Source organism: Macaca nemestrina, chromosome 10 (genome assembly GCF_043159975.1).
Source record: "Macaca nemestrina isolate mMacNem1 chromosome 10, mMacNem.hap1, whole genome shotgun sequence".
Lineage (NCBI taxonomy): Eukaryota > Metazoa > Chordata > Mammalia > Primates > Cercopithecidae > Macaca > Macaca nemestrina.
In genome coordinates this window covers 34,886,965-34,895,318 of record NC_092134.1, presented here as the reverse complement: position 1 = coordinate 34,895,318, position 8,354 = coordinate 34,886,965, and positions in this window count along the sequence as shown.

Here is an 8,354-nt window from a genome sequence, read left to right as displayed (position 1 = left end):
GATCTTCTTTCGTTTTTAATTTAAATTTCCTCTTCTTGGTATTATATGAGGCAAAAGCTCAGGGTCATATCAAATTAAATTGAGAAACTTAAATGTTTTGATTGATTTTAGTTTATTTTCTGAAATCTTAAGCAATCCAATATCCCACACTTGATTAGGTCAATTGTCATGTAATTCAAAATAAACCTAAACATTATTTAACACATTTTAAATTTAATCCAGATGCAGAGGTGTTAAAAGATATGTTTATCAAGAGTTCCTTTCCCCCACCTCTTAAGAGAGGCACTGTGGCTGATCAGTACCTTTATATATTATTCCAGACTGCATATTTAGCTCCAACCACAAGAGGAGGTTTGAGATGATTTTCCCCCACCATTATTTCTGTCAGCACTTCTCAGTATACTCCAAATAAACACGTATTCTAAGTAAAAACACTGTTATTACTGTTAACCACAATTTAAAGACCATATCATATTTCCATCAGCCTATCTCCAAGCTCTTCCAAATAAACATGCAAATAAAGTAAAAGTACTATGTTTGCTATACAAATTGCAGTTACAACTTTAAGACAGATTCTTTAACAGGCTCTACCCTCCTTCCAGATAGAAATTTTAAAGTTCTCATTAGTGCCAAACACTCTCAATAGCAACTCTATGGCTTACTTTCACATTTTTCTTAACTAAAAGTATTGAATGTGTGACCTGAATTAACATTACTTAAGTGGCATGAGAATGTTTGTAGCCAAGAAACTAACATTACAACAGATTCAGAGCCATGGGAAAACACAGAGCCCTAGGAAGGACTTAGGCAACAGTCCCTAATAGAGGTGCCTCTTCAACTCCAGGCACAAACAAGGCTTCCCAAGGAGACAAAGCCAACTGATGATGAGCTCATAATCCAAAATTGTAAAACACACAGGGAAACCCAAAGCCCTGAGAAAGCAAGCGTGATAAAGGGGGAATTTATAGCTGGGAAAAATTAAGATAATTGAACAATCTAAAATGAAATCTTGAAAATAAGTACATTAATAATGTCCCACAAGATAAAGAAAGAAAAAGTATTAATAAGACAAGACCAAGGTGCTTTGGAAAAAGAACAGGCAGACTCGAGAAAGAAAAATCTAAACAAAACAAAATTTTTAGAAATGAAGACTGCTATGTCTCCGCAAAATCCAATGTTGAAATCCCAACCTCCAAGGTGATAGTATTAGTGGGTAGAGCATTTGGGAAGTGATTAGGTCATGAGGGCTCTGCCCCCATGAATGGGATTAGTTCCTTATAAAACAGATCTGAGAAAGCTCCCTTGCCCCTTCGGCCATGTGGGGACACAGCAAAAAGGTAGCAGTCTTTGAACTAGGCATTGAGTCCTCACCAGTCACTAAATCTGCCTCCTTCTTGATCTTAGACATCTCAGTCTCCAGAAGTGTAAGAAATAAATTTCTGTTGTTTAGAAACCACCCAGTTTATGATATTGTCTTACAGCAGCTCAATCAGATTAAGACAAAAACCGTAGTCATTCAAATAATCTATTGATGAGTTAAACTATACACTAGACATAACAGAAAAGGAAATTAGTGATCCAGAAGGTAAAGAGATAAGGCAATCACCAAAAATTTGGGGAAGAAAATAGTTAAGAAACAGAAAGGATAGAATAAGAAGCTTTAGTATACATATAATAGGGTTTTGTAAAGAGAGATAATGTCTTTAGAAAGAGACAATATTCAAAGGGATGACAATGAAATGTTTCCTGAAATGAATAAAGGCATAAATCATTAGATTTTAAAGGGCATAGTGAGTTCTTAGCAGAACTTTTTAAAAAAAAATGCATCATAGTGAAACGGTAGAGAAACAAAAGTAAAGACAATTTTTAAAACTACCTGGGAGAAATGACTGTTTACCTACAAATAAACTACAATCAGACCAACAGCACACTTGTAATCAGCAGAAACACCTGTCAGGAGACAAAGCAAAATTATTTTAAATGTGCTCAGTAAAATAACTGTCAACCTAGAATTCTCTACCCTGTGAAACTAATACTCAAAAGGTGAGAGTAAAAAAAAAAAAAAAAAGACATTTTTAGGCATATAAAGAATAAGGAAATTTGTGATTTATAGACAAGTCCCCTGCCCTACCACACTATGAAAGAATCACAAAAAACTGAATTTGAGCAAAAAGCAAAAAAGCAACAATGGAGTGGGATACAAGAAGCAACTGTGGGAAAAAAAATCTATTTTTATTTGCAAATCTGAATAAATAGAGGCTCCATAAAATAATAACCACAGTGACTAATTTTGAAAGGTAATCTAATAACACAGTAGAGCTAAAACATGAGAACAATATATAGAAGATGGCATTTTCTTCCGAGAAAAATTACAGCATTCTAAGTTTCTTGCCTTTTTTCAGGAAAACTATCGAGGGGAAATAAGCCAAGTTGGGTTATAGATGGGGAAATGTACTTAAGATTTATTTTTTTCTAAAGCTTCTGACAATAAAATCATACTCTTCTCAAACAAGATTAATATCAATTGCTTGAAGGGCATTTTTCAAATAATATTCTTCCCATTGGAACAGATTAGCATTTTTCAAGAAATTGAAAGAGAATTGCTTATGTCCAGAAATGAAGAAAGTTAATCTGTTTCCTCCTTACCTGTTTGTGAGCCAGTTCCAACAGAATTAATTGTGCTATTCAGTTTCCAAGATTAATATTTATCAGTGACCCAAACTCTAAAATTCTTTATCAAAATAAAATAATCTCAGTATTTTCATGTACTTTACAAATTCAAAACATGTATATATATGTTTCTCCTAAGAATTGCAAGTCCTAAAAGCCCTCAAGAATGGCATCTCTCATATTCATCTAAAAACCTCCTCAGGTGCTCCTTTCACTTTTCGTGGGGGAAAATCTACAGAAATAGTAATTATTGACTATTATTTATGAATTAAATAATTAGTCAGAATCAGCACTGCCCTAACACCAAGGAAGTCTACTCTCACCTGAGAAAAATAGGTGCAACTGTAAAATGATATTCTAGGGGCTTATTGCACTAACTACCACTGTCTTAAAGAATCATTTGTATGTAAACACAAGTTACGAAAAATTTAATTTTGCTTTTTCTTTTGGTGCTTTTGAGAGACTAAGTTGCAACTCACAAAGACAGTTGTTAAGGTCTGAATAAAAAAGGTTTAGATTAAAAATACCATGTTCACATTCAAGAATCATTGTAATCAGTCCATTAAACAGCAGCATTGCCTATATTTTTACTTGCTTCATTACTTAAAACGAGATAGCAGTTATTAGCTATGTTACAGTGGTTAAAGATTTTATTGTTTGTTGATGCTGAAAGTTAGCTTTCTATCAATTTGTTGAAAATTTATTCTATTCATTTAATATTGATTAACTGATAGATGATAGTTTGAATTGTTTGCTTTTATATCAAGTTTTTTAAAAAGGAAAGTTAGAAATATTCCGATGAGAAGGGTGATTGTATTCATCAAGATAGAATGGGTTATGAACAAGAACAAATAATCTGAACCTCTCAACAACAAGGGTTTTTCTCTTCCTTGTAGAAGCATCAATTGTTGCTTGGCTGTGGATCTGCTGCCCATCAGCTTCACTCTAAGATCTAGAATGATGAAACAACCTTTAACTCAAACAAAACAGGTTTCCATAGCAGAGAGGGAAAAAAGCATACGGCAAACCATGAGATGGCTCTATAAGCTTATGTTGAAAGTGCCACATATCACCTCTGTTCTTATTTTATTGGCCAAAGCAAGTCACATGGGCCAAGCCTAAGCTCAACAGGAAAGAAATGTATCATCCTCCCACAGGGAGGGAATCACAAGGAGAAGCATCAAAATATATGGTGCACAGAACACACCATAGTGAGCATGCCAACATTTTTCACAAAAATTATGAAGGAATCACTGCAATACACCACTTGTTTTCCAGGGCAAAATTTGTCCTGTTTCTTTGTTGAAGAGAAAAAGTGATTATCATTTAACAAAAAAAATTGTTCAAATAAGTCAAACTTATTAAGTTGAGACATTAGACAATGTAACAAAGAATGAAAAATGTTGTCCTCTACTAAAAAGTAAAATTTTTGGTTCAAGATTACAAAGACTCAATTGTCCCGTGACTTCCTACTCAATATGGAATGAGAGGAAATAGAATGTCCACTGTAGCAGAAGACTTTAAAGATATGATCATTTATAAAAAAGAAATTTTCCAGAGAAATCTTCTAAGCGCATTTCAGCAAAAGAAGCATATATTTTAATTTCATTTTGCATAAGCAATGGAGAATTGGCTTAAGAGGCAGAGGTTAAAAAAGTGAAGTTTAAACTAATTTTGACAATTGAGCACTGCCAAAATCAACTGCCATACCAAGCATCCTTATGATTTGTACTTCAAAATCTTGGAAGTGTTTAGAAAACTAAGAGTATTCATCTTAAGTCTCAAAAATATTGTCGTGTTGTGGGCAATGGTAAGAAACCCCCTAATTCTAGAACAAATTATCAATATTTAAGCCTGATCTCTTTTGTTTTTATTTGAGGAAATAAATTTTATCACAGCAGTTACTTGGGACAATTAGAGCAGGGTCACAAATTAGAAACTATATCTTTGGTTTGTTTAAATGCCAATAGTCCCTTGCCTTACATAGCTTTAGGAAGTTGATGACTATTGAGACCCTGTCTATTTTATGACTATATAACAAATTCAAAATTAAATCAATGTGAGATTCCTAATGTTCAGATTCAGAAAATGATATAGAAACTTTTAGCACTGTAATCACAATAAACCTCAGGAACACAAATAAGTTCAAAAGTGTAACTCACCCTCAAGTTACACATTTCAACATTTAACATTCAAGTCAGCATTAAATGAACTTCAGTGTTCATTCATTCAATAAACATTGGTTGAATCCCATTAATAAGCAATTCTGTTTTATTTTTCTAAGAAATTTAACTTCAGCCACATCAGCTTTTCTCAGAGCACATTTTGTAAACTGATAGTCCCATAGGATTTAATTGATGGTTATACGGCAAATAGATAATCAAATAAGTTTGGGAAACACCAAATTAAACCAAGTTCATTTATTGAAAAGTTCTCAAAGCTATTAAAAAACCAATGTGAATCAAGAATCTCCAGGACAGAGCTGCAGCATGCAGTACTTCCAAAACTTATTTGACCACTGAATCTTTTTTTTTTTTTTTTTTTTTTTTTGAGAACACCAAACACCAACATGTTCCATGGAATACACTTTGAAAAGTGCTGAATTAGACTTTTCTAGATAATGCTTATATCAGGTGATTCTTGGAAATATTATCTAGAGTTGACACTGTCAATTTGTTCAAAATTATTAAATCGCTTCATTTAAACAGAAAATGACTAATTAGACAGTAAAGACCATCACATAGCTGATTCAACCCTCATCGCCTTGAGACCAAATTTAAAGAACTATTTGACAATGTGCTCAAATGCTCCATTATCAGGAATTTATAAACAGAGGGGAAAGCAAGAAGAAAAAATTAATTGATGAATGTTTTCGTTACCCATATTGTATCATATAGACGCAGGCAATGCTAACCCAATCAATCAATGCTAACCCACAATGATCCTGTAACAATATCTATAAATGACAAGAAGTCGCAGTTTCCCCAGAAAACCAGTTCAGCTAGAGCAGGAGCTGCTCACATTTTGTGAGAAGGAGCTAATCTTTATCTTCCTCCAAGGCTCTAAGGAGTCAACAGGATTCAGACTCTGACAGGGAAGAACATAAACTGAGCTCAGCAGCAGCAGCCCTCTCCACTCAGCGGGAGAGAAGGAAGAGATGTCAGCCGACTTACCTTCCTTACCAGCAGGGGGCACAATATAAAAGAAAAGGTGATGGCACAGTGTCTCTAGTTAATGACGGTGTGACATTATCAAGTCCTGTTGGCCACCAAACCAGAATACCTTCTCAATGAAGCCTACCCTGACCACCCCATTAATACAGCAACCTACCCCTTCCCCGCCCAGAGAACTCTCACCTACCTTGTCTTACATTTTTCTACAACTTGGGTTTCATCCTAACACATTGTATAATTTGCATATTTATCATGCCTAATGTTTATTGTCAGTTTCCCCCACTAATGTAAGCTACACAATGGCTGCATAAATATTCATTGAATTAATGAAGAAAAATAAATGCTCAAAACTTCGGTCCCGGAAAAGTTTCTCTTATAGGCTTTCTGGAGATGTCCATCCCGACAGTGCCTGCCTCTGCCTGTACATTTCCCTAAGAGAGGAAAGAAAAATGGAGAAGGCAGCTGAGATTTCTGCTCCTCCACCACCACCACCATCCCCAGGCCCTGACCCACTTCCATGTGCTGAAGCCATTGTCTGCTATTACCTTTACCGTTTTGTTATTTACCCCCTTAATCAAAACACATTAAAAGGACGAGAAGGACAGAAGTCCCTTTTCTGACAGTGTTCTCTAACCAACTGTGAAGCAGAACACAGTTGCAGCCTAACTGTGTTCAGTCCTCACTGGACGCCCCGCATCTATACCTCCCTTCAGTCTATTCTCCACACATCAGCCAGAGTGGTCCTCTGAAACGTAAGTCAGATCACATCACTTCTCAGCTCAAATGGCCCCTATTTCTCTCAAACCAAAAACCGAAGTCTTCACAGTTGTCTACAAGACCCTATATAATCTGGCCTTCTGTTTCCTCTCAAATCTCTTTTCCAGTTACTATCCACTCCCACCCCCTCACTCCACTCCAATCTCCTCACTGTCTCTCAAACATGCTAGTGTGCTCTCAGCCCAGGGCCTTTGCACCAGCTGTTTCTTTGGCCTCAAATGTTCTCCTCTCAGCAAATATCCACCTGGCTCATACCATCACATCCTTCAAAGTTTTGCTCAGGTGCCACCTCATCAGAGAGGCCTTCCCTAACCTCCCTACTGAATACACAACCTTGTCCCTGGCTGTCCCCACCATGTGCTCACTGTATCTTACCCTGCTCCATTGTCTTCTTACCTATCACACATAATTTACTTACAGCACATAACTTAATATGTTTATTGCCTATCTTCCCCATTAAATTATTATTATTATTACTATCATTATTTTTTAGAGATGGGGTCTTACTCTCTCAACCAGGCTGGAGTGCAGTGGTGCAATCATAGCTCACTACAGCCTTGATCTCCTGGGTTTAAGCCATCCTGCTGCCTTTGGTTCCCAAGTAGCTAAGACTACAGTCACAAGCCTAACATTTAAAAAGAGAGAGAGAAAGAAACATCATCTTCAGGACAGCAGGGAATGTTTGTAATTTTTGTTCACTTTTTCATCCCTAAGGCCTGAAATACTATCTAGCACACAGTGAAAGCTCAATACTTGTTGAATGAATAAAGAGTGGTTAAAACAATGGATTTTGGTTACACAGTTCTGGATTTTGATCCCAGCTCTACCATGATCTTTGGTAAATTTTGAAAAATTCTCGCAACCCCAATTTCCTCATCTGTGAGACAAGGATAACAATACCCAACTCATAGAGTGCAGTGCCTTGTATATCAAATAAGTGGAGGCCACTATTACGCAATGCGGACCTGCAGAATATGAGAGCAAATACATGTTGGGATGGATTTTTGTTATGTTGGGAGATAGAAAATGGAGAGAGAATGTACTGAAGTTCCCATGCAGCTCTAAGTATGTACCTGTAAAATCAACATGGATTAAGGATAAAAATGGACATAATGTAACCAAAGTGATCTTCTACATAGTTGATCTGATGAATAATGCAGGCAACAGTAATTAAAGCAGCTGACCAATATGATGGTTTGAAGATAAAATAGTTGCTTTATGGACTTCATAAAATATGGTCAGTACACACTATAAGGTATTTTTCTTTTAAACACTTCAGAATCAATACTTCTATAGTATCTCAAGGTTATTCAGGATGTCTCCATTTCATGCATTCTAGAATGTCATTATTGACTTTGCACTTGACATTCTTCCCTGTGTCTGTTAGACTGGCCTTGGCAGCAAAGAAAGGCCATATGGTGCCCATCCATATGGATAGGCTGGCTGGATTTTAGAATCTTATTCCCTACTGATGTTCCTGTTGTGTGAACAGAATAACTTCTATTTAAGAGTAAAACATGTGGGATTCCAGCCCTGCATATTGTATCAGTTAGAAAATGTGCTCAATTGTGAAGAGCAGAGACCTGAAAACAGGGCTTAAACACACTAGGTGTGGTACGGGGGCTCCGCAACCTCATCGTAGACTTTCCATCCCTCTTCTCTGCCATCTTTGAGTTGTGACTTCTTTCCTCAAGGCTGCCTCATACATACAAAGTGGCTACTAGAACCCCAAAC